The sequence below is a fragment of the Scyliorhinus torazame genome, chromosome 5 (genome assembly GCF_047496885.1).
Source record: "Scyliorhinus torazame isolate Kashiwa2021f chromosome 5, sScyTor2.1, whole genome shotgun sequence".
NCBI classification, from domain to species: Eukaryota; Metazoa; Chordata; class Chondrichthyes; order Carcharhiniformes; family Scyliorhinidae; genus Scyliorhinus; species Scyliorhinus torazame.
The window spans coordinates 67,598,218-67,624,703 of NC_092711.1; the positions used below are offsets into that span (position 1 = coordinate 67,598,218).

At 48.0% G+C, this 26,486-nt stretch overlaps 1 protein-coding gene and 1 non-coding gene across 7 annotated transcripts in view; both read right to left on the reverse strand.

Annotated features, from left to right (window-relative positions):
- Positions 1 to 20,710, reverse strand: part of LOC140418211 (uncharacterized) — a 280,919-nt gene extending 260,209 nt beyond the window's left edge. Inside the window, exon 1 of one of the 6 annotated variants that reach the window (XR_011944835.1) lies at positions 20,610 to 20,702. The gene's annotated coding sequence lies outside the window, so the exon portion shown is untranslated. Of the gene's footprint in view, positions 1 to 20,609 lie in introns of all 6 variants that reach the window. The other 5 variants (XR_011944834.1, XR_011944832.1, XR_011944833.1 and 2 more) reach the window with 5 other exon arrangements.
- Positions 20,711 to 26,216: 5,506 nt separating this feature from the next.
- Positions 26,217 to 26,289, reverse strand: trnav-cac (transfer RNA valine (anticodon CAC)). Its single transcript has one exon. It is a non-coding gene; the product is annotated as a tRNA-Val (tRNA).
- Positions 26,290 to 26,486: the final 197 nt, after the last annotated feature.

Consider the following 26,486-nt stretch of genomic DNA (forward strand, 5'->3'; position numbering starts at 1 on the left):
CCAGTCTACTCAACCTCTCCTCGTAATCCAACCCCTTCAGCTCTGGGATTAACATAGTGAATCTCCTCTGCACACCCTCCAGCACCAGTACGTCCTTTCTCAAGTAAGGAGACCAAAACTGAACACAGTACTCCAGGTGTGGCCTCACTAACACCTTATACTATTGCAGCATAACCTCCCTAGTCTTAAACTCCATCCCTCTAGCAATGAAGGTCAAAATTCCATTTGCCTTCTTAATCACCTGTTGCACCTGTAAACCAACTTTGTGCGACTCATGCACTAGCACACCCAGGTCTCTCTGCACAGCAGCATGTTTTAATATTTTATCATTTAAATAATAATCCCTTTTGCTGTTATTCCTACCAAAATGGATAACCTCACATTTGTCAACATTGGGTTTCCTCCGGGTGCTCCGGTTTCCTCCCACAGTCCAAAGACGTGCAGGTTAGGTGGATTGGCCATGCTAAATTACCCGTAGTGTCCATAAGGGTTGGGAGGGGTTATTGGGTTGCGGGGATAAGGTGGAAGTGAGGGATTAATGTGGGTCGGTGCAGACTCGATGGGCCGAATGGCCTCCTTCTGCACTGTATGTTCTATGTAATCTATGTAATCTATGTATTCCATCTGCCGGTCTGGGAATGTGTCTTTAGCCCATTCACTTAGCCTATCCAAATCCCTCTGCAGACTTCCAGTATCCTCTGCACTTTTTGCTTTCCCACTTATCTTAGTGTCGTCTGCAAACTTGGACACATTGCCCTTGGTCCCCAACTATCCATGACGTCCTCAGCATCGCGGACACTCCAAAGTGAGTCCATCCGCAGCTCCTGAGCCGTCAAACGATCTAACAGGAGCTGCAACTGGACACACTTCTTGCACGTGAAGGAGCCAGGGACAGTGGACGTGTCCCTGAGCTCCCACATCGCACATGAGGAGCATGACACGGGTCTGAGATCTCCAGCCATGCCTTAAACCTTCGGTTAACTTCAACAACTACAATTTCAACAAAAAAAACAACAAAGAAAAAATAAATAAATATACCAATGAAAAGAAACAGAAACAGTACTTACCAGTCACTTACCAGGGATAAAAAGCACTTCCTCCCCACCCAGCTTCGAATTCCCACCTAGATTCAAATTCTCAAACTCACTCTTAGCTGTGTCTCACTCCTGGCTCTGTCTTCTCTGGCTCACTGGGAGAACTCACTGCCCAAACACCACCCGATCCAAACTATTGATCTAAAGAGTTTCCCCTCAATATTTGGGAAGTTGAAGTCACCCATGACTACTACCCTGTGACTTCTGCACCTTTCCAAAATCTGTTTCCCAATCTGTTTCTCCACATCTCTGCTACTATTGGGGGGCTTATGGAAAACTCCCAACAAGGTGACGGCTCCTTTCCTATTTCTGACTTCAACCCAGACTACCTCAGTGGGCAGATCCTCCTCAAACTGCCTTTCTGCAGCTGTTCCCATCTCCGTGCCTGCAAGTACTCTCCTTTGTCAGTGTTCCCTTCCCCACTACGCGCTTTGACGTCCTGAACATTGGCTACCTTAGTTGCTGGAGTACAGGTCCAGTTCCCATTCCCCTGCCAAATTAGTTTAAACCATGTCGAAGAGTACGAGAAAACTTCCCTCCTAGGATATTGGTGCCCCTCTGGTTCGGATCCAACACGTCCTGCTTGTACAAGTCCCACCTTCCCCACAATGCACTCCAATTATCCAAATACTTGAAGCCCTCCCTCTTAGACCATTCCTGCAGCCATGTGTTCAACTGCAATCTCTCCCTATTCCTAGCCTCGCTATCACGTGGCACTGGCAACAAACCAGAGATGACAACTCTGTCTGTCCTGGCTTCTAACTTCCAGCCTAACTCCCGAAACGGGTTTATTACATCCACCCCTCTTTTCCTACCTACGTCGTTGGTACCAATGTGTACCATGACTTCTGGCTGCTCAACCTCACCCTTAAGGATCCTGAAGACACGATCCAAGACATCCCTGGCCCTGGCACCCGGGAGGCAACATACCTTCTGGGAGTCTCGCTCGTGCCCACAAAATCCCCTATCTATTCCCCTAACCATTGAGTCTCCTATCACTATTGCTTTTCTATTCTCCCCCCGCTTCCCTTCTGAGTCCCAGAGCCAGACTCGGTGCCAGAGACCTGACCACTAGGGCCTTTCCCCGGTAGGTCATACCCCCCAACAGCATCCAAAATGGTATACTTGTTTTGAAGGGAAACGGCCACGAGGGAGCCCTGCACTGTCTGCCCGTTCGTTTCTTTCCACTAACTGTAACCCAGCTACTCTTGTCCTGTACCTTGGGTGTGGCTACCTCCCTGTAACTCTTCTCTATTACCCTCTCTGCCTCCCGGTTAATCCAAAGTTCATCCAACTCCAGTTCCCTAACACGGTCTCTGAGGAGCTGGAGTTGGGTGCACTTCCCGCAGGTATAGTCAGCGGGGACACCGGTGGTATCCCTCACCACCCACATCCTGCAGGAGGAGCATGCAACTGCCCTAGCCTCCATCCCATCTTACCATACAGAATATAACACTGTGGAGCAACTGGAACTCCACCCTCTGACTCTGCTCCCAGTCAGCTGCACTCTCTTTAAACTCCCGGCCCCCTTCACGCTCTTTGAGAAAATGTAGGAAATTAAATGAAAGGAGCACTTTACTCCCTCCTCACCCAACTACCTCAGTCACCAAAACTCTCACTTTAGCACTCAAACGCACCCAAATTCAGCACTCAGATAGAGAAAGCACGTAAAAAAGGCAATATTACAATAATGATGGGGGACTTCAATATGCAGGTGGACTGGGAAAATCAGGTTGGTAGTGGATCCCCAGAAAAGTAATTTGTGAAATATCAAAGGGAGATGTTTTTGGGGGAGCAGCTTTTTTGTAAAAAATATTTTTTATATTCCTCCTTTTTCACGTTTTCTCCCAGATTTAATTCCAACAATAAATAATAATCAGTAATGAATGTAATGTCAATCCCCATAACAATAACAACAATCCCATCCTCCCACCAAACCCCAAACATTAGCCCACATGGTAACATAAACAAATAGAACATAGACCATAGAACAATACAGCGCAGTACAGGCCCTTCGGCCCACGATGTTGCACCGAAACAAAAGTCATCTAACCTACACTATACCATTATCATCCATATGTTTATCCAATAAACTTTTAAATGCCCTCAATGTTGGCGAGTTCACTACTGTAGCAGGTAGGGCATTCCACGGCCTCACTACTCTTTGCGTAAAGAACCTACCTCTGACCTCTGTCCTATATCTATTACCCCTCAGTTTAAAGTTATGTCCCCTCGTGCCAGCCATTTCCATCCGCGGGAGAAGGCTCTCACTGTCCACCCTATCCAACCCCCTGATCATTTTGTATGCCTCTATTAAGTCTCCTCTTAACCTTCTTCTCTCCAACGAAAACAACCTCAAGTCCATCAGCCTTTCCTCATAAGATTTTCCCTCCATACCAGGCAACATCCTGGTAAATCTCCTCTGCACCCGCTCCAAAGCCTCCACGTCCTTCCTATAATGCGGTGACCAGAACTGTACGCAATACTCCAAATGCGGCCGTACCAGAGTTCTGTACAGCTGCAACATGACCTCCTGACTCCGGAACTCAATCCCTCTACCAATAAAGGCCAACACTCCATAGGCCTTCGTCACAACCCTATCAACCTGGGTGGCAACTTTCAGGGATCTATGTACATGGACACCTAGACCCCTCTGCTCATCCACACTTTCAAGAACTTTACCATTAGCCAAATATTCCACATTCCTGTTATTCCTTCCAAAGTGAATCACCTCACACTTCTCTACATTAAACTCCATTTGCCACCTCTCAGCCCAGCTCTGCAGCTTATCTATATCCCTCTGTAACCTGCTACATCCTTCCACACTATCGACAACACCACCGACTTTAGTATCGTCTGCAAATTTACTCACCCACCCTTCTGCGCCTTCCTCTAGGTCATTGATAAAAATGACAAACAGCAACGGCCCCAGAACAGATCCTTGTGGTACTCCACTTGTGACTGAACTCCATTCTGAACATTTCCCACCAACCACCACCCTCTGTCTTCTTTCAGCTAGCCAATTTCTGATCCACATCTCTAAATCACCCTCAATCCCCAGCCTCCGTATTTTCTGCAATAGCCTACCGTGGGGAACCTTATCAAACGCTTTGCTGAAATCCATATACACCACATCAACTGCTCTACCCTCGTCTACCTGTTCAGTCACCTTCTCAAAGAACTCGATAACGTTTGTGAGGCATGACCTATCCTTCACAAAGCCATGCTGACTATCCCTGATCATATTATTCCTATCTAGATGATTATAAATCTTCTCTCTTATAATCCCCTCCAAGACTTTACCCACTACAGACGTGAGGCTCACTGGTCTATAGTTGCCGGGGTTGTCTCTGCTCCCCTTTTTGAACAAAGGGACCACATTTGCTATCTTCCAGTCCTCTGGCACTATTCCTGTAGCCAATGATGACATAAAAATCAAAGATGTGGAGATGCCGGCGTTGGACTGGGGTGAGCACAGTACGAAGTCTTACAACACCAGGTTAAAGTCCAACAGGTTTGTTTCGATGTCACTAGCTTTCGGAGCGCTGCTCCTTCCTCAGGTGAATGCAGAGGTCTGTTCCAGAAACACATATATAGACAATTCAAAGATGCCAAACAATGCTAGGAATGCGAGCATTAGCAGGTGATTAAATCTTTACAGATCCAGAGATGCGGTAACCCCAGGTTAAAGAGGTGTAAATTGTATCAAGCCAGGACAGTTGGTGGGATTTTGCAGGCCAGATGGTGGGGGATGAATGTAATGCAACATGAATCCCAGGTCCCGGTTGAGGCCGCACTCATGTGTGTGGAACTTGGCTATAAGTTTCTGCTCGGCGATTCTGCGTTGTCGCGGGTCCTGAAGGCCGCCTTGGAGAACGCTTACCCGGAGATCAGAGGCTGAATGCCCTTGACTGCTGAAGTGTTCCCCGACTGGAAGGGAACATTCCTGCCTGGTGATTGTTGCGCGATGTCCGTTCATTCATTGTCGCAGCGTCGGCATGGTCTTGCCAATGTACCACGCTTCGGGACATCCTTTCCTGCAACGTATGAGGTAGACAACGTTGGCCATGTCGCACGATGGTTCGTTTGAGGTTGCGCGGTTGTTTGAAGGCAAGTAGTGGGGGTGTGGGGATGACCTTGGCAAGATGTTCATCGTCATCAATGACGTGTTGAAGGCTGTGAAGAAGATGACGTAGTTTCTCCGCTCCGGGGAAGTACTGGACGACGAAGGGTATTCTGTCGGTTGTGTCCCATGTTTGTCTTCTGAGGAGGTCGGTCCGGTTTTTCGCTGTGGCGCATGGAACTGTCGATCGATGAGTCGAGTGCCATATCCCGCTGGGTTGTTTGCTACCCAGTCTTCAGAACAGTGACCACGACACCACACAACCCTGTCATGGCAATCTCTGCAAGACGTGCCAGATCATTGACATGGATACCACTACTACACGTGAGAACACCACCCACCAGGTATGCGGTACATACTCGTGCGACTCGGCCAACGTTGTCTACCTCATACGCTGCAGGAAAGGATGTCCCGAAGCGTGGTACATTGGCAAGACCATGCAGACGCTGCGACAACGAATGAACGGACATCGCGCAACAATCACCAGGCAGGAATGTTCCCTTCCAGTCGGGGAACACTTCAGCAGTCAAGGGCATTCAGCCTCTGATCTCCGGGTGATCTCCAAGGCGGCCTTCAGGACCCGCGACAACGCAGAATCGCCGAGCAGAAACTTATAGCCAAGTTCCGCACACATGAGCGCGGCCTCAACCGGGACCTGGGATTCATGTCGCATTACATTCATCCCCCACCATCTGGCCTGCAAAATCCTACCAACTGTCCTGGCTTGATACAATTCACACCTCTTTAACCTGGGGTTACCCCATCTCTGGATCTGTAAAGATTTAATCACCTGCTAATGGTCGCATTGCAAGCATTGTTTGGCATCTTTGAATTTGTCTATATATGTAGTTCTGGAACATACCTCTTCATTCACCTGAGGAAGGAGCAGCGCTCCGAAAGCTAGTGACATCGAAACACATCTGTTGGACTTTAACCTGGTGTTGTAAGACTTCGTACTGTCCTTTCTGAAGTAAGCAGACCAAAACTGAACACAATACCCCAGGTGTGGCCTCACTAACACCGTACACAATTGCAACAGAACCTCCCTAGTCTTAAACTCCAACCCTCTCGCAATGAAGGACAAAATTCCATTTGCCTTCTTAATCACCTGTTGCACCTGTAAACCAACTTTTTGCGACTCATGCACTAGCACACCCAGGTCTCTCTGCACAGCAGCATGTTTTAATATTTTATCATTTAAATGATAATCCCTTTTGCTGTTATTCCTACCAAAATGGATAACCTCACATTTGTCAACATTGTATTCCATCTGCCAGACCCTAGCCCATTCACTTAGCCTATCCAAATCCCTCTGCAGACTTCCAGTATCCTCTGCACTTTTTGCTTTACCACTTATCTTAGTGTCGTCTGCAAACTTGGACACATTGCCCTTGGTCCCCAACTCCAAATCATCTATGTAAATTGTGACCAGTTGTGGGCCCAACACTGATCCCTGAGGGACACCACTAGCTACTGATTGTCAACCAGAGAAACACCCATTAATCCCCACTCTTTGCTTTCTATTAATTAACCAATCCTCTATCCATGCTATTCGTACTATAAAAATCAAAGCCAATGGTCCAGCAATCTCTTCCCTGGCCTCCCAGAGAATCCTAGGATAAATCCCATCAGGTCCCGGGGACTTATCTATTTTCAGCCTGTCCAGAATTGCCAACACCTCTTCCCTACGTACCTCAATGCCATCTAATCTATTTACCTGGAGCTCAGCATTCTCCTCCACAACATTATCTTTTTCCTGAGTGAATACTGACAAAAAATATTCATTTAGTATCTCGCCTATCTCTTCAGACTCTACACACAACTTCCCATCCCTGTCCTTGACTGGTCCTACTCTGTCCCTAGTCATTCGCTTATTCCTGACATACCTATAGAAAGCTTTTGGGTTTTCCCTGATCCTTCCTGCCAAATACTTCTCATGTCCCCTCCTTGCTCGTCTTAGCTCTCTCTTTAGGTCCTTCCTCGCTACCTTGTAACTATCCATCGCCCCAACCGAAACTTCACACCTCATCTTCACATAGGCCTCCTTCTTCCTCTTAACAAGAGATTCCACTTCTTTGGTAAACCACGGTTCCCTCGCTCGGCACCTTCCTCCCTGCCTGACCGGTACATACTTATCAAGAACACGCAGTAGCTGATCCTTGAACAAGCTCCACTTATCCAGTGTGTCCAACACTTGCAGCCTACTTCTCCACCTTATCCCCCCCAAGTCACGTCTAATGGCATCATAATTTCCCTTCCCCCAGCTATAACTCTTGCCCTGCGGTGTATACTTATCCCTTTCCATCCTTAACGTAAACGTCACCGAATTGTGGTAACTGTCCCCAAAGTGCTCACCTACCTCCAAATCCAACACCTGGCCTGGTTCATTACCCAAAACCAAATCCAATGTGGCCTCGCCTCTTGTTGGCCTGTCAACAAACTGTGTCAGGAAACCCTCCTGCACACACTGTACAAAAAACGACCCATCTAATGTACTCGAACTACACCTTTTCCAGTCAATATTTGGAAAGTTAAAGTCTCCCATAATAACTACCCTGTTACTTTCGCTCTTATCCAGGATCATCCTCGCCATCCTTTCCTCTACATCCCTAGAACTATTTGGAGGCCTATAGAAGACTCCCAACAGTGTGACCTCTCCTTTCATGTTTCTAACCTCAGCCCATACTACCTCGGAAGATGAGCCCCCATCTAGCATCCTCTCCGCCACCGTAATACTGCTCTTGACTAGCAGCGCCACACCTCCCCCTCTTTTGCCTCCTTCTCTGAGCTTACTAAAACACCTAAACCACGGAACCTGCAACATCCATTCCTGTCCCTGCTCTATCCATGTCTCCGAAATGGCCACAACATCGAAGTCCCAGGTACCAACCCATGCTGCCAGTTCCCCTACCTTATTTCGTATACTCCTGGCATTAAAGTAGACACACTTCAAACCACCTACCTGAACACTGGCCCCCTCCTGCGACGTCAAATCTGAGCTCCTGACCTCTATACTCTCATTCTCCCTTACCCTAAAACTACAATCCAGGTTCCCATGCCCCTGCTGCATTAGTTTAAACCCCCCCAAAGAGCACTAACTCCCCCCCAGGATATTTGTGCCCCTCAGGTTCAGATGTAGACCATCCTGTCTGTAGAGGTCCCACCTTCCCCAGAAAGAGCCCCAGTTATCCAGAAATCTGAATCCCTCCCGCCTGCACCATCCCTGTAGCCACGTGTTTAATTGCTCTCTCTCCCTATTCCTCATCTCACTATCACGTGGCACGGGCAACAACCCAGAGATAACAACTGTTTGTTCTAGTTCTGAGCTTCCATCCTAGCTCCCTGAAAGCCTGTCTGACATCCTTATCCCCTTTCCTACCTATGTCGTTAGTGCCAATGTGGACCACGACTTGGGGCTGCTCCCCCTCCCCCTTAAGGACCCGGAAAATACGATCCGAGACATCACGTACCCTTGCACCTGGGAGGCAACATACCAAACGTGAGTCTTCACGCTCCCACAAAATCTCCTATCTGTGCCCCTGACTATCGAGTCCCCAATTAGTAATGCTCTGCTCCTCTCCCCCCGTCCCTTCTGAGCAATAGGGACAGACTCCGTGCCAGAGGCCCGTACCCCATGGCTTACCCCTGGTAAGTCCCCCCCCCACAAGTATCCAAAACGGTATACTTGTTTCTCAGGGCAACGACCGCAGGGGATCCCTGCACTGACTGCTTTTTCCCAGTCCCTCTTACAGTTACCCATCTATCTCCAATCTTTGGTGTAACTAATTCCCTGAAGTTGCTATCTATGACCCCCTCTGCCTCCCGAATGATCCGAAGTTCTTCCAACTCCAGCTCCAGTTCCCTAACTCGGTCTTGGAGGAGCTGGAGATGGCAGCACTTCCTGCAGGTAAAATCAGCAGGGACACTAACGGCATCCCTCACCTCAAACATCCTGCAGGAGGAACATTGCACTCCCTTCCCTGCCATCCCTCTAACAAATGACAAAAAAGAATCAGGAATCACCTATAGTCACCATTAACGCACATAGTCCCTCTGCCCCAAACCCACTAATGTTCGATGTAATCCAATTCTCAAAAGTGCACAATGAATAACGGCCATGAATTGTAGAACCCTTTCCCCTCAGTTCAAATTTGACCTTTTCAAGAGTCACGAATTCCTGCAGGTACCACCCCCACCCCCGGCAGTGCCAGGGCACAAGGTGGAGAGGTTGGTCTCCACCCTAACAGGATCCGTCTTTGGGTGATCAATAAGGCAAAGGCTACAACATCTGCCTCCGCGCCCGTTTCCAATGCTGGCTGGTCTGACACCCCGAATATGGCCTCCCGAGGACCCGGGTCCAGATTCACGTGCACCAGTTTAGAGATTACCCTAAAAACCTCCTTCCAGTACTCCCCTAGCTTTGGACAGGACCAAAACATATGAACGTGGTTTGCGGGGCCTCCCCCTCAATGTTCACACACATCTTCTACCCCCTCAAAGAGCCGGCTCATCCTCACCCTTGTAAGGTATGCTCTATACACCACCTTCAGCTGTGTCAGCCCCAACCTCGCACACGAGGTGGAGGCGTTCACCCTCTACAGCATCTCATACCAGAACCCCATCTCCATACCCACTCCCAACTCTTCCTCCCACTTTGCCTTGATCCCTTCTAGTGCAGCCTTATCCTCCTCCAAAATAGCCCCGTAAAACATTGATACTACCCCCTTTCTCCAGCCCCCCTGTCATCAGCACCTCCTCCAGCAATGTGGAAGCTGGCTCTACTCGGAAGCTCTGTATCTCCTTTCTGGCAAAGTCTCAAACCTGCATGTATCTAAATATTTCCCCCTGCTCCAGCCCATACTTCACTCCCAGCTCCTTCAATTTTGGAGCAGCTTTTAACAGAGCATACAAGGGACCAGACAATTCTAGATTTGGTGATGTGTAATTAGGCAGACTTGATTTAGGCACTACAGAAATTCATCCCAAGGAGGAGAAAACATGCTGAAGGGAGAACAAGGCATCCATGGTTGACGAGGGAAGTCAAGGACAGCATAAAAGCAAACGAAAAAGCATACAAAGTGGTGAGGATTAGTGGGAAGCCAGAGGATTGGGAATCCTTTAAAAGCGAGCAGAGGACAACTAAAAAAGCAATAAGTGGAGAGAAGATGAAATATGAGTGCAAGCTAGCAAGTAATATAAAAGAAGATAGGAAGAGTATTTTTCAATATATAAAAGGTATATATATGCCTTTCAATATGTAAAAGTTAAGAGGGAGGCAAAAATAGACATTCGACCACTGGACAATGTGGCAGGAGAAGTAATAATAGGAAACAAAAAAAATGACAGAGTAACTGAATCGTTACTTTCCATCAGTCTTCATGGTGGGATACACCTGTGAAATGCCAGAGCTCCAGGAGAATCAGGAGGCAGAGGTGAGTGCAGTGGCCATCACTGAGGAGAAGGTTCACGATAAACTGAAAGGTCTGAAGGTGGATAAATCACCTGGACCAGTTGGATTACATCCCAGGGTCCTAAAAGGGATAGCTGAGGAGATTGTGGGGGCATTGGTGGTGATCTTTCATGAATCACTGAAGGCAGGAAGTGTCCCAGAGGACTGGAAAGTGGCTAATGTAACACCGCTGTTTAAGAAATGAGGGAGGCAGAAGATGGGAAATTCTAGGCCGGTTAGCCTGACTTTGGTCTTTGGTAATATAGAGTCCATTATTAAAGATGAGATTGCACGTACCTGGAAGTGCATGATAAAATAGGACTGAGTCAACACGGCTTTGTCAAAGGGAGGTCATGTCTGACAAATCTGTTAAGAGTTCTTTGAGGAGGTAACAAGGAAGTTAGATTTCTAGAAGGCCTTTGACAAGGTGCCGCATAGGAGACTGTTAACTATGTTAAGAGCCCATGGTGTTAAGGGTAAGATCCTGACATGGATAGAGTGGCTGACTGGCAGAAAATGGGCATAAAGAGGTCTTTTTCAGGATGGCAGCCGGTGACTAGTGGTGTGCCTCAGGGGTCTGTGCTGGGACCACAACTTTTCACAATATACATTAATGATCTGGAGGCACTGTAAGTTTGCAGATGATACAAAGATCTGTAGAGGGACAAGTAGTATTGAGGAAGTAGTATTTGAAAAGTGTGAGGTTATGCACTTTGGAAGGAGGAATGGAGGCATAGACTATTTTCTAAATGGGGAAATGCTTAGGAAATCAGAAGCACAAATGCACTTGTGAGTCCTTGTTCATGATTCTCTTAAGGTTAACGCGCAGGTTCAGTGGGCAGTTAGGAAGACAAATGCAATGTTAGCATTCATGTCAAGAGAGCTGGAATACAAGAGCAGGGATGTACTTCGGAAGCAATATAATGCTCTTGTCAGATCCCATTTGGAGTATTGTGACCAGTTTTGGGCCCTGTATCTAAGGAAGGATGTGCTGGCCTTGGAAAGGGTCCAAAGGAGGTTTACAAGAATGATCCCTGGAATGAGGAGCTTGTCGTATGAGGAATGGGTGAGGACTCTGGATCTGTACTCGTTAGAGTTTAGAAGGATGAGGGGGGGTCTTTGTTTTTAAAATTTAGAGTGCCAATTCATTTTTTCCAATTAAGGGGCAATTTAACATGGCCAATCCACCTGTGCTGCACATCTTTGGGTTGTGGGGGTGAAACCCATGCAGAGACAGGAAAAATGCGCAAACAGGGCTGATATTTTTCTAATCCCCATTCTCCGCCTTCTCCCTGTAATCCCTGATCCCCTTATTTTTTTATTTTTTTTTTTATTAAATATTTTATTGAAAATTTTTGGTCAACCAACACAGTACATTGTGCATCCTTTACACAATATTATAACAACACAAATAACAATGACCTATTTTATAAACAAAAAATGAATAAATAATAAATAACAAAAATGAAAACTAGCCCTAATTGGCAACTGCCTTGTCACAAGTAACACTCTCCAAAAATATAATTTAACAGTCCAATATATAATTATCTGTAGCAACGACCTATACATACTATACAGTATATATGAACAACCCTGAGAGTCCTTCTGGTTCCTCCTCTCCCCCCCCCCCCACCACCCCCCTCCCCCCCCCCACACCCGATCCTGGGCTGCTGCTGCTGCCTTCTTTTTCCCATTCCGTCTATCTTTCTGCGAGGTATTCGACGAACGGTTGCCACCGCCTGGTGAACCCTTGAGCCGACCCCCTTAGGACGAACTTAATCCGCTCTAGCTTTATAAACCCTGCCATGTCATTTATCCAGGTCTCCACCCCCGGGGGCTTGGCTTCTTTCCACATTAGCAATATCCTGCGCCGGGCTACTAGGGACGCAAAGGCCAAAACATCAGCCTCTCTCGCCTCCTGCACTCCCGGCTCTTGTGCAACCCCAAATATAGCCAACCCCCAGCTTGGTTCGACCCGGACTCCTACTACTTTTGAAAGCACCTTTGTCACCCCCATCCAAAACCTCTGTAGTGCCGGGCATGACCAAAACATATGGGTATGATTCGCTGGGCTTCTCGAGCACCTCGCACACCTATCCTCCACCCCAAAAAATTTACTGAGCCGTGCTCCAGTCATATGTGCCCTGTGTAATACCTTAAACTGAATCAGGCTTAGCCTGGCACACGAGGACGACGAGTTTACCCTGCTTAGGGCGTCTGCCCACAGCCCCTCCTCGATCTCCTCCCCCAGCTCTTCTTCCCATTTCCCTTTTAGTTCATCTACCATAGTCTCCCCTTCGTCCCTCATTTCCCTATATATATCTGACACCTTACCATCCCCCACCCATGTCTTTGAGATCACTCTGTCCTGCACCTCTTGTGTCGGGAGCTGCGGGAATTCCCTCACCTGTTGCCTCGCAAAAGCCCTCAGTTGCATATACCTGAATGCATTCCCTTGGGGCAACCCATATTTCTCGGTCAGCGCTCCCAGACTCGCGAACTTCCCATCCACAAACAGATCTTTCAGTTGCGTTATTCCTGCTCTTTGCCACATTCCATATCCCCCATCCATTCCCCCCGGGGCAAACCTATGGTTGTTTCTTATCGGGGACCCCCCCAAGGCTCCAGTCTTTCCCCTATGCCGTCTCCACTGTCCCCAAATCTTCAGTGTAGCCACCACCACCGGGCTTGTGGTGTAGCTCCTCGGTGAGAACGGCAATGGGGCTGTCACCATAGCCTGTAGGCTAGTCCCCCTACAGGACGCCCTCTCTAATCTCTTCCACGCCGCTCCCTCCTCCTCTCCCATCCACTTACTCACCATTGAAATATTAGCGGCCCAATAATACTCACTTAGGCTCGGTAGTGCCAGCCCCCCCCTATCCCTGCTACGCTGTAAGAATCCCTTCCTCACTCTCGGGGTCTTCCCGGCCCACACAAAACCCATGATGCTCTTTTCAATCCTTTTTAAAAAAGCCTTCGTGATCACCACCGGGAGGCACTGAAACACAAAGAGGAATCTCGGGAGGACCACCATCTTAACCGCCTGCACCCTCCCTGCCATTGACAGGGATACCATATCCCATCTCTTGAAATCCTCCTCCATCTGTTCCACCAACCGCGTTAAATTTAACCTATGCAATGTGCCCCAATTCTTAGCTATCTGGATCCCCAGGTAACGAAAGTCCCTTGTTACCTTCCTCAGCGGTAGGTCCTCTATTTCTCTACTCTGCTCCCCTGGATGCACCACAAACAACTCACTTTTCCCCATGTTCAATTTATACCCTGAAAAATCCCCAAACTCCCCAAGTATCCGCATTATTTCTGGCATCCCCTCCGCCGGGTCCGCCACGTATAGTAGCAAATCGTCCGCATACAAAGATACCCGGTGCTCTTCTCCTCCCCTAAGTATTCCCCTCCACTTCTTGGAACCCCTCAACGCTATCGCCAGGGGCTCAATCGCCAGTGCAAACAATAATGGGGACAGAGGGCATCCCTGCCTTGTCCCTCTATGGAGCCGAAAATATGCAGATCCCCGTCCATTCGTGACCACGCTCGCCACTGGGGCCCTATACAACAGCTGCACCCATCTAACATACCCCTCTCCAAAACCAAATCTCCTCAACACCTCCCACAAATAATCCCACTCCACTCTATCAAATGCTTTCTCGGCATCCATCGCCACTACTATCTCCGTTTCTCCCTCTGGTGGGGCCATCATCATTACCCCTAACAACCTCCGTATATTCGTGTTCAGCTGTCTCCCCTTCACAAACCCAGTTTGGTCCTCGTGGACCACCCCCGGGACACATTCCTCTATTCTCATTGCCATTACCTTGGCCAGGACCTTGGCATCTACATTTAGGAGGGAAATAGGTCTATAGGACCCGCATTGTAGCGGGTCCTTTTCCTTCTTTAAGAGAAGCGATATCGTTGCTTCAGACATAGTCGGGGGCAGTTGTCCCCTTTCCTTTGCCTCATTAAAGGTCCTCGTCAGTACCGGGGCGAGCAAATCCACATATTTTCTATAGAATTCGACTGGGAATCCATCCGGTCCCGGGGCCTTTCCCGCCTGCATGCTCCTAATTCCTTTCACCACTTCTTCTACCTCGATCTGTGCTCCCATTCCCACCCTTTCCTGCTCTTCCACCTTGGGGAATTCCAGCCGATCCAAGAAGCCCATCATTCTCTCCCTCCCATCCGGGGGTTGAACTTCATATAATTTTTTATAAAATGTCTTGAACACTCCATTCACTCTCTCCGCTCCCCGCTCCATCTCCCCTTCCTCATCCCTCACTCCCCCTATTTCCCTCGCTGCTCCCCTTTTCCTCAATTGGTGTGCCAGCAACCTGCTCGCCTTCTCCCCATATTCGTACTGTACACCCTGTGCCTTCCTCCATTGTGCCTCTGCAGTGCCTGTAGTCAGCAAGTCAAATTCTACATGTAGCCTTTGCCTTTCCCTGTACAGTCCCTCCTCCGGTGCTTCCGCATATTGTCTGTCCACCCTCAAAAGTTCTTGCAGCAACCGCTCCCATTCCTTACTCTCCTGCTTCCCTTTATGTGCCCTTATTGATATCAGCTCCCCTCTAACCACCGCCTTCAACGCCTCCCAGACCACTCCCACCTGGACCTCCCCACTATCATTGAGTTCCAAGTACCTTTCAATGCACCCCCTCACCCTTAGACACACCCCCTCATCTGCCATTAGTCCCATGTCCATTCTCCAGGGTGGGCGCCCTCCTGTTTCCTCCCCTATCTCCAAGTCCACCCAGTGTGGAGCGTGATCCGAAATGGCTATAGCCGTATACTCCGTTCCCCTCACCTTCGGGATCAATGCCCTACCCAGCACAAAAAAGTCTATTCGCGAGTAGACTTTATGGACATAGGAGAAAAACGAGAACTCCTTACTCCTAGGTCTGCTAAATCTCCACGGGTCTACACCTCCCATCTGCTCCATAAAATCTTTAAGCGCCTTGGCTGCTGCCGGCCTCCTTCCAGTCCTGGACTTCGAACTATCCAGCCCTGGTTCCAACACCGTATTAAAATCTCTCCCCATTATCAGCTTTCCCATCTCTAGGTCCGGAATGCGTCCTAGCATCCGCCTCATAAAACTGGCATCATCCCAGTTCGGGGCATATACGTTTACCAAAACCACCGTCTCCCCCTGTAGTTTGCCACTCACCATCACGTATCTGCCCCCGTTATCCGCCACTATAGTCTTTGCCTCGATCATTACCCGCTTCCCCACTAATATAGCCACCCCCCTGTTTTTCGGATCTAGCCCCGAATGGAACACCTGCCCCACCCATCCTTTGCGTAGCCTAACCTGGTCTATCAGTTTCAGGTGCGTTTCCTGTAACATAACCACATCCGCCTTAAGTTTCTTAAGGTGTGCGAGTACCCGTGCCCTCTTTATCGGCCCGTTCAGCCCTCTCACGTTCCACGTGATCAGCCGAGTTGGGGGGCTTCCTACCCCCCCCCCTTGTCGATTAGCCATCACCTTTTTCCAGCTCCTCACCCAGTTCCCACGCAGCTGTATCTCCCCCAGGCGGTGCCCCCCGCCCATCCTCTCCCATACCAGCTCCCCCCTCTCCCCAGCAGCAGCAACCCAGTAATTCCCCCCTCCCACCCCCCCCCCCGCTAGATCCCCCGCTAGCGTAATTACTCCCCCCATGTTGCTCCCAGAAGTCAGCAAACTCTGGCTGACCTCGGCTTCCCCCCGTGACCTCGGCTCGCACCGTGCGACGCCCCCTCCTTCCTGCTTCTCTATTCCCGCCATGATTATCATAGCGCGGGAACCAAGCCCGCGCTTCTCCCTTGGCCCCGCCCCCAATGACCAACGCCCCATCTCCTCCACCTCCCCTCCTCCCCCCATCACCACCTGTGGGAGAGAGAAAAGTTACCACATCGCAGGATTAGTACATAAAACCCCTCTTTGCCCCCCACATTCGCCCCACCACTTTGTTCGAACGTTCTTTTTAATAACCCGCTCATTCCAGTTTTTCTTCCACAATAAAAGTCCACGCTTCATCCGCCGTCTCAAAGTAGTGGTGCCTCCCTCGATATGTGACCCACAGTCTTGCCGGTTGCAGCATTCCAAATTTTATCTTCTTTTTATGAAGCACCGCCTTGGCCTGATTAAAGCTCGCCCTCCTTCTCGCCACCTCCGCACTCCAGTCTTGATAAACGCCGATCACCGCGTTCTCCCATTTACTGCTCCGAGTTTTCTTCGCCCATCTAAGGACCATTTCTCTATCCTTAAAACGGAGGAATCTCACCACTATGGCTCTGGGAATTTCTCCTGCTCTCGGTCCTCGCGCCATCACTCGGTATGCTCCCTCCACCTCCAACGGACCCGCCGGGGCCTCCGCTCCCATTAACGAGTGCAGCATCGTGCTCACATATGCCCCGACGTCCGCTCCCTCCACACCTTCAGGAAGACCAAGAATCCTCAGGTTGTTCCTCCTTGCGTTGTTTTCCAGTGCCTCCAACCTTTCCACACATCGTTTCTGATGTGCCTCCTGCGTCTCCGTCTTCACCACCAGGCCCTGTATATCGTCCTCATTCTCGGCTGCCTTTGCCTTCACGACCCGAAGCTCCCGCTCCTGGGTCTTTTGTTCCTCCTTTAGCCCTTCGATCGCCTGTAGTATCGGGTCCAACAGCTCTTTCTTCATTTCCTTTTTTATCTCTTCCACACAGCATTTCACGGGCAGCACGGTAGCATAGTGGATAGCACAATTGCTTCACAGCTCCAGGGTCCCAGGTTCGATTCCTGGCTTGGGTCACTGTCTGTGCGGAGTCTGCACGTCCTCCCCATGTGTGCGTGGGTTTCCTCTGGGTGCTCCGGTTTCCTCCCACAGTCCAAAGATGTGCAGGTTAGGTGGATTGGCCATGTTAAATTGTCCTTAGTGTCCAAAATTGCGCTTAGTGTTGGGTGTGGTTACGGGGTTATGGGGATAGGGTGGAGGTGTGGGCCCCGGTAGGGTGCTCTTTCCAAGAGCCGGTGCAGACTCGATGGGCCGAATGGCCTCCTTCTGCACTGTAAATTCTATGAAATCTATGAAATTTCAAGAACTCTTGTTGTTCAGGGCCCCATGTTAAACTGCCACCTTCCGACGCCATCTTGGTTTTTGCTTGCCTTCCTTGCCGCTGTTCTAAAGGATCCAATGCAATCTGGCCACTCTCTCCTCCTTTTTCCATCCGTATCGGGGGGGATTCCCTTCTGGTTTACCGCACAGTGTTTTTAGCCGTCAAAATTGCCGTTGGGGCTCCTATCAAGAGCCCAAAAGTCCGTTTCACAGGGAGCTGCCGAAACGTGCGACTCAGCTGGTCATCGCCGCACCCGGAAGTCCCTGATCCCCTTATTAATCAACAACCTATCTATGTCGGTCTTAAATACATGGCTAACAGTAAGATAAAAGCAACTTACCGCGGATGCTTCAATCTGAAACGAAAACAGAAAATACTGGACAATCTCAGCAGGTCTGCCAGTCTCTGTGGAACGAGATGGCAGCTGTCGTTCCGGGTCTGGGTGACTCTTTGTCAAAGCTGCAGAACTGGAGATTGGGTCAGATTTATACTGAAGAGAAAGAGAAAATGCTGGACAATCTCAGCAGGTCTGGCAGCATCTGTAGGAAGTCCAATGTCTTTGTCAAAGGCAAAGAGCCATTGGGCTCGAAACGTTAGCTCTTTTCTCTCCCTATAGACAGAACATGGAACATACAGTGCAGAAGGAGGCCATTCGTCCCATCGAGTCTGCACCGACTCACTTAAGGCCTCACTTCCACCCTATCCCCGTAACCCGATAACCCCTCCTATCCTTTTTGGTCACGAAGGTCATTTTATCATAGAATCATCAAATCAATCATGGCCAATTCACCTAACCTGCACATCTTTGGACTGTGGGAGGAAACCGGAGCACCCGGAGGAAACCCACGCAGACATGGGGAGAACGTGCAGGCTCCACGCAGACAGTGACCCAGCGGGGAATCCAAACTGGGGCCCTGGCTCTGTGAAGCCACAGTGTTAATCACTTGTGCTACTGTGCTGCCCACGTCTGCCTACAGATGTCGCCAGAGCTCCTGAGATTTTCCTGCATTTTCTCTTTCGTTTCAGATTCCAGCATCCGCAGTAATTTGCTTTGATTCAGATTTATACTGTTGGGGGTAGAGAGGGGGGGGGGGGGGCGGGGGGGCAGGGGAGTGGATCATTGGGGCTGGATAGATGGCCGGACAAAGATGTTTAGATGGAAAGACAAAGGGAATGTAAATTTCGGTGATCAAGGCTAAAAAGGCTGCGAATAGTGTCGCATTCCGATATTAGAATGTGTTAATGGCAGAACAAAGGTAAGCAGTGTGTCAAAGGACAGTAGGAACAGGGAGCTGATTGCTCAGGAGCTGGGGGCAATGTTATGGGGAAAACAGATCAGTGGAAGGTGGTGAAGGGGGAGGAGAGGGTTCACAGTCTGAAGTTGTTGAACAGACGGTAAGCCCGCAAGGCTGTAACATGTCTAATCGGAGGATGAGGGGCTGTTCCTCGGCTTTGGGCTGGACTTCAGGGGGACATTGCAGCAGGCCAAGATCGGACATGAGAGCAGGACAGTGAGTTGAAATAACAAGTGACAGGAGGGTCTGCCTTCAGTTTGTGGATGGAGCGACGGTGTTCTGCAAAGCGGTGACCCAGTCGGCATTTAATCTCTCCAATGTAGAGTAAATCGCATTGGGAGCAGCAAATGCAACAGGCCTGATTGAAGGATGTCTTATAATATTGTGTACTCAAAAGGACAGACAAAAACGATACTGTAACTGAATTAGGGGAAAAGCCAGAGACTTAACTGAACCATCTTTTTGAACAATTCGGCCTTAATGATGGAGAAACCGGAAAAGCCACTCAGGGAGATGAGGAAATCCAGGCTCAGCGTGGATTTGCTGTCACCCCTCCTTTCTTATACATGAACGGGATTGAGGCTGCAGAATGTTTCACACCCAGAACAAAGAGGGTCAAATAAAGTTTTAAAAATATTTTTTTAGAGTACCCAATTATTTTTTTTCCAATTTTAGGGGCAATTTAGTGTGGCCAATCCACCTACTCTGCATATCGTGGGGGTGAGACCCACGCAAACACAGGTAGAATGTGTCAACTCCACACGGACAGTGACCCAGGGCAGGATCGAACCTGGGACCTCGACGCTGTGAGGCAGCAATGCTAACCACTGTGCTGCCTAAGGAGGGTCAAATATAATAAACATATCATTCTCAAATCTCTGACGTGTGATGGTATTTCATTGTGTTTAAAAGCTGTCTGAGTTTAATCTCAAATGAACACAAGGCAACTTGTAGTACCCAGTGATTCGATTTATTTTCTCTGTCATTCCTGTTTGCAATTCAATGTTCTATATTTCAGAGTCTGGATTTCAAATCAGGGCATTACTTTCAAATAGTATTAAGTTTGGAGTAATAAAACATTTTTTTTTTAATGTTGTGTACCCAATTCATTTTCCCAATTAATCGGCAATTTGTCAGTTGAGACATTTACTGGGGTTCGATCCTGGCCCCGGGTCACTGTCCGTGTGGAGTTTGCACATTCTCCCCGTGTCTGCGTGGGTTTCGCTCCCACGACCCAAAAATGTGCGGGTTAGGTGGATTGGCCACGCTAAATTGCCCCTTAATTGGAAAAAAATTAATTCGGTATTCCTAAATTTTTTTTTTTAAAGTTGTGACATCTGTCTCATTTATTGTGAGGAAAGTTTGCACAAACTAATTTCGAAACTGAATATTACCTGAATGTTCAGGACGCAATGAGAAGAAAAAAGATGTTCCCATTTTGACACAGTTCACATATTAGCATTTTGTTCATGCACAACTGAATTTAATGGGTTTACAGATGCAGGTGAACATTTTTAATCACCATTTCAAACATGTCTAAATGTACAATAAAAGCAACTTACTGCGGATGCTGGAATCTGAATCAGAAACGCAAATACTGGACAATCTCAGCAGGTCTGACAGCCTCTGTGGAGCGAGATGGCAGCTGTCGTTTCCAGTCTGGATGAATCTTTGTCAAAGCTGGAGAACTGGAAATGGGTCAGATTTAGACTGTGGCGTGTGGAGGGGGGCGGGGGGGGGGGGGGGGGGGGGACATTGGAGCTGGATAGAGGGCCAGCGATAGGTGGAGGATGACTGTGATGTCTTGGAAGGAAAGACAAAGGGAATGCAAAAGGCGGTGATCAAGGCTAAGAAAGGTGCTGATAGTGGCGCATTAAGAGATTAGAGTGTGTTAATGGCAGAACATAGGTAAGCAGGGAGCCAAAGGACAGTAGAAACAGGGAGCAGATTGCTCAGGTGGGGGGAAGGGGACAATGGTGACGGGAATGTCCCTTGTTCGACACATTATTGACGTGACTCGTCTAAATTTGCAGATGAGTTGTATCCTTGCTATTTGTTGTTCAATCAATTTGGCTGGCATCTTTGAATCTGTCTATATATATGTTTCTGGAACATACCTCTTCATTCACCTGAGGAAGGAGCAGCGCTCCGAAAGCTAGTGACATTGAAACAAACCTGTTTGACTTTAACCTGGTGTTGTAAGACTTCTTACGTTGTTCAATAGTTAAGCGAATACATTACCTTACACCCGCAAAGTTTCAAATGATACCATGCAAAGTACTCTGCGATGGAGACTGGCAGAAATGAGTCCGAGTTCACACGTGTTAATTCTGAATGGTTTTCTAATTTGCGGACATTTTACGATTCTAATATCAGATCAACTTCTCCGCCACTTGTCTAAGTTTTCAGTCGAATAGTACTCTGACAATAGAAGGTTCTTCAGTGCAATAACGACGCACAGTTTACTATTCTCGGTCAGTGCGCTGAGCGCTGTTCCCTGTTTCTGCAGTGTAGTGATTATCATGTTAGCTTCACACATAAAGGCCCTCGGTTTAAACCCGCACAGAAACATTATCAAACCCCATTCATTTCCGTGTGTGGAAAAGTTACATGATTGACATTTTCATTATTCATTTACACCCATCCCGAATTGCCCTTGAATTGAGTCGCTGAGTTAATCTGCCGCGTGTCCCCAGAGCTCCAGCCTGGTTCTCTGCTTCACTGGTCTGGAGCCAATTACACTATTCAACCACCAGCCACTCCCCCAGTGAATCCACTGTCCAATATTACCTGAATATAATAACTTTCAAGCATGTGTCACTTGCTCTGACATGTACCTCAAAATGCATTCAGGAGAAGCAGAAGTGCTGAAAATTCCCGGCACACTGAGCAGGGGCACAGATGCTCCTATTTTGACTCGCCACAAATTCGTTCAATGGCGACAAATGCAGGTCAGAGGCTGGGCTCGTGCAGCGAGTAACTCACCTCCTAACCCCACAAAACCTGTCCACCATCTACAAGGCACAAGTCAGGAGCGTGGTGGAATACTCTCCACTTGCCTGGATGGGTGCAGGAACTCACCAAAGGCATTTTAGACAGCGCCTTTCAAACCCAAGACCCCGACACCCTGAAAGTTCCCTTCCCAGCCGCTCCCCATCCTGCCCATTTTCACAGTAACTTCATTGCATTGTTAATGTAAGATTACTTGTGACAATAATTAAGATTATTGTTACTTGGAAATATATCGGCTGTGCCTTCACTGTCACTGGGAAATAATCCTGGAACTCCCTCCCTAACAGCACTGTGGGTGTACCTACACCAATGGACTGCAGAGGTTCAAGAAGCAGCTCACCACCACCTTCTCAATAGCGAATAATTCTGGGTAATAAATCCTGGAGCAGCCAGCGAGGTTCACATCCCCGAATGAATCAAATGAAACAGACAGACGCCTGAATCCACCACCATGGAGTCACCTGGATTAGTGAATGGAGATAAGGGAATGTCCACTCACATAGTCAAGCTTTTCGAAAATGTGTTGGTTTTCTCGGGAACGTATTGGTTCCCTGCAGCGTGAGCTCAGCTTCTCAAAGCAAACCCAATGTGAATGAATCCCGCCGTCTGCGCCGGAAAGAAATGGAGAAAACGTGTTGCTTGGACAATAAGAAACAACGTCAAAGGGCTCGTTTGCGATTTGAACCCGGGACCTCTCACATTTTCGTGCAGCACAAACCCCGAAGCGAGAATCTTACCCGTAGACCAACGAGCCGGTAATAAGGAGTTGATTGAACCAAAAGATACTCTCATTGCCATCCACAGCCAATCAGATATCTGCGGAAAATGCTGGGAAAACTCAGGAAGTCAGGCAGCATTTGTGGACAGGGAAACAAAATTCATTTTTCACCTCCATGACCTACCATTAAAACCGGGACAGGTTAGAAATGTGGAAAATTAGAAGCAAGTGAAATCCCGGAGGGAGCAACCAGAACAACAGGAAAGGGCTCTGTTGGGGGGCAAGTCAGGAGATATTAAATGAGAAAAGGCCAAGGGTTCCCTGGCCACAGGGTGAGGTTAGCATCGAATCAGAGTATAATTACACCACAGAATGAGGCCATTCGGGCTGCCGTGTCTGTGCCAGCTCTCTGTCAGAGCAATGGAAGAAACAACGAAACAAAAGATGTGTCTGGAGGAGCTGTCAATGGCAGATTGATCAACAACTGCCGCCCGGACACAAAGAACAAGTGGAAACAAGATTCAAACCCAAATCTGCGATGTAAGGGCACACAGAATGGGGGCAGCATTTACAGTGTGAGACTGTTGACCACACTCTGAGTGTGAACGCTGTATTGAGCCCAGTGGAAAGAGGCGCTGCTGTTCCTCGAGTGTTTGTTGAGCTTCTTTCGAACTCTGAACATGTGCTGTATCATTCTAGAAAACAGAATATTCAGTATCACAGAATCTTATTTCGTATGTTTGCATGATGGGAATGTGGAATTCGAAACACAAACAGGTCAGCCAGCTTGTTGAATAGTAAGAAACTTACAACACCAGGTTAAAATCCAACATGTTTGTTTCAAACACTAGCTTTCGGAGCACTGCTCCTTCCTCAGGTGAATGGAGGAAGGAGCCTGAGGAAGGAGCTGTGCTCCGAAAGCTAGTATTTGAAACAAACATGTTGGACTTTAACCTGGTGTTGTAAGACTTCTTTCCATAAAAATGGTTGTGGAACCCACCTCTTTACACACCCGATGAAGGAGCAGTGCTCCGAAAGCTAGTGATTCGAAACAAACCTGTTGGTCTTTAACCTGGTGTTGTAAGACTTCTTACTGTGCCCACCCCAATCCAACGCCGGCATCTCCACATCTTATTGAATGGCAGAGCAGCCTGAAGGGGCCGAATCGCCAACTTCTGCTTCTATTTTATCTGTTCCTATATTTGAAAACAGAGAGGGAGCATTGACTGAGTCAGAACCTGAAGGTGAATATTGTGGCGGGTATTTGATAAGGAGGAAACGTGTGACCATGTCGCCCTCTGGTGGACATCATCACAACTTTACACCGTACGGACATTTGATGAAAACAGAAAATGAGAGTGTCAGTTCTGGGGGAATAAATGCAGCAGGGCAAACATACTCAGAGCCTGCAGTTTGTCCATAAACATCGCCGCCACCGACACCAGTTGAACGGACAGGAAATAAAAGTTAGTTTAATCCGTGTGGTTTGTTGCGCATTGTGCAGCTCAGAGCGGGAAATACCTGCAGACAGAAAGGAGCTGGGAATTTCCAAACTTAAATCTTATTGTTTTATGTCCTGTTGGTCTTTAACCTGGTGTTGTAAGAGCACAGCTCCTTCATCGGGTGTGTAAAGAGGTGGGTTCCACAACCATTTTTAAGGAAAGAAGGCTTACAACACCAGGTTAAAGTCCAACATGTTTGTGTCAAATACTAGCTTTCGGAGCGCATCTCCTTCCTCAGGCTCCTTCCTCCATTCACCTGAGGAAGGAGCAGTGCTCCGAAAGCTAGTGATTTGAAACAAACCTGTTGGACTTTAACCTGGTGTTGTAAGATTTCTTACTATTCAATAAGCTGGCTGACCTGTTTATTGTCCAAGCCTGGCCATTCACCAACTGTATTTCCCCACAAACAGATGCTAGACGCGATTCCAGAACTGGCAGCTCATACTTTCGTTTTTTCGGGAATGACCTCGCACGCTGGTAACAGCATTGGTGTGTTTTACATTGCCGCCAAATTCAACCCTGACTCCGATCCAACCTGGCGGCAGGATCCTATAGCGCAATGGATAACGCGTCGGACTACGGATCAGAAAATTACAGGTTCGACTCCTGGCTGGGTTCTGGTAAACTTTTTGACATCAGTTTGCAAAGTCCATGAAAAAATGCTTACTCAATAACTTTAACCCAATTCAGTTGATCGTTTATTTTATTAGATTTACTTTTAGTAGCCTTTTTGACAAATCCCAGTGTATTCTAAAGGGGGGCAGGAGGTGAATTACTCTCCGCAGGATTCCCAGCCGGCCTTTTAGTGTTAATCAATGTAATATATTAACAGAGACATTCCGAGCCTCTGACCTGCATTCATCGCCATTGAATGAACTATTAATATTTGTGCCGAGTCAAAACAGGAGCATCTCTGTTCCTGCTCAGTGTGCCGGCAATTTTCAGCACTTCTGCTTCTCCTGAATACATTTCCGGCATATATGAGAGCAAATGACATTTGCTTTGTAAGATATTATATTCAGGTAATAATCGATAGCGGATTCACTGGGGGAGTGGTTGGTGTTGAGTTGTGTTATTGCGGATTCACTGGGGGAGTGGTTGGTGTTGAGTTGTGTTATTGCGGATTCACTGGGGGAGTGGTTGGTGTTGAGTTGTGTTATTACGGATTCACTGGGGGAGTGGTTGGTGTTGAGTTGTGTTATTGCGGATTCACTGGGGGAGTGGTTGGTGTTGAGTTGTGTTATTGCGGATTCACTGGGGGAGTGGTTGGTGTTGAGTTGTGTTATTGCGGATTCACTGGGGGAGTGGTTGGTGTTGAGCTGTGTTATTGCGGATTCACTGGGGGAGTGGTTGGTGTTGAGTTGTGTTATTGGCACTAAACTGGCAATGCAGAGAATCAGGCTGAAGCTCTGGGGACCGGGGTTCCACGCGGCAGATTTACTCAGTTCAAGGGTTATTCGGGATGAGTAACAATGAAAATGTCAATTATGCAACTTTTCCTGCACACTTAAACGAATGGGCCTCGACAATGTTTTTACGCGGTTTCCAATCCAGGGTTTTTTGAGTGTAAAGTAAACAAGACAATCACCACACCACAGAAACAGGCACCGAGTTTGACCCTCTGACCGAGAACAGGAAACCTGCATTCTTGTTACACTGAAGAACCTTCTTTTGAGGGAGTCCAATTCGGCTCAAAACTTAGACAAGCGGCAGAGAAATTGATTTAAGATTATTATTAGAATCAGAAAATGTCACAGCACATTAGAAAACCATTCACACGTAACACGTGTGAACTCTCTGACCGATTCCTCCCAGTCCCCATAATGATGGATTTTGCAGGACATAATTTGAAACGGGTGCAAGGCAACGGATTCCCTTAATGAGTAAACAGAAAACAGCAAGAATACAACTCATCGCCAAATGAGGAACGTCCAGAATGTTTCTGCCCGGTTTCGAACCGGGGACCTTTCGCGTGTGAGGCGAACGTGATAACCACTACACTACAGAAACCGTTAGCTGACATTCACTCCAATGGGCCTGTCTAGAAAACGGACACTGTTCTGTCACTCAGTTACACTTTGGAGCCAGTGTTTTTTAGAATTCGGCTGTTCTCATTAGGAATGGTACAGAGAGACTAATAAATCAATGTAACCATAAACTGGCAAACCGCAATAAGTGGCACTTCTAGCACCTCGACCAGCTTTTCA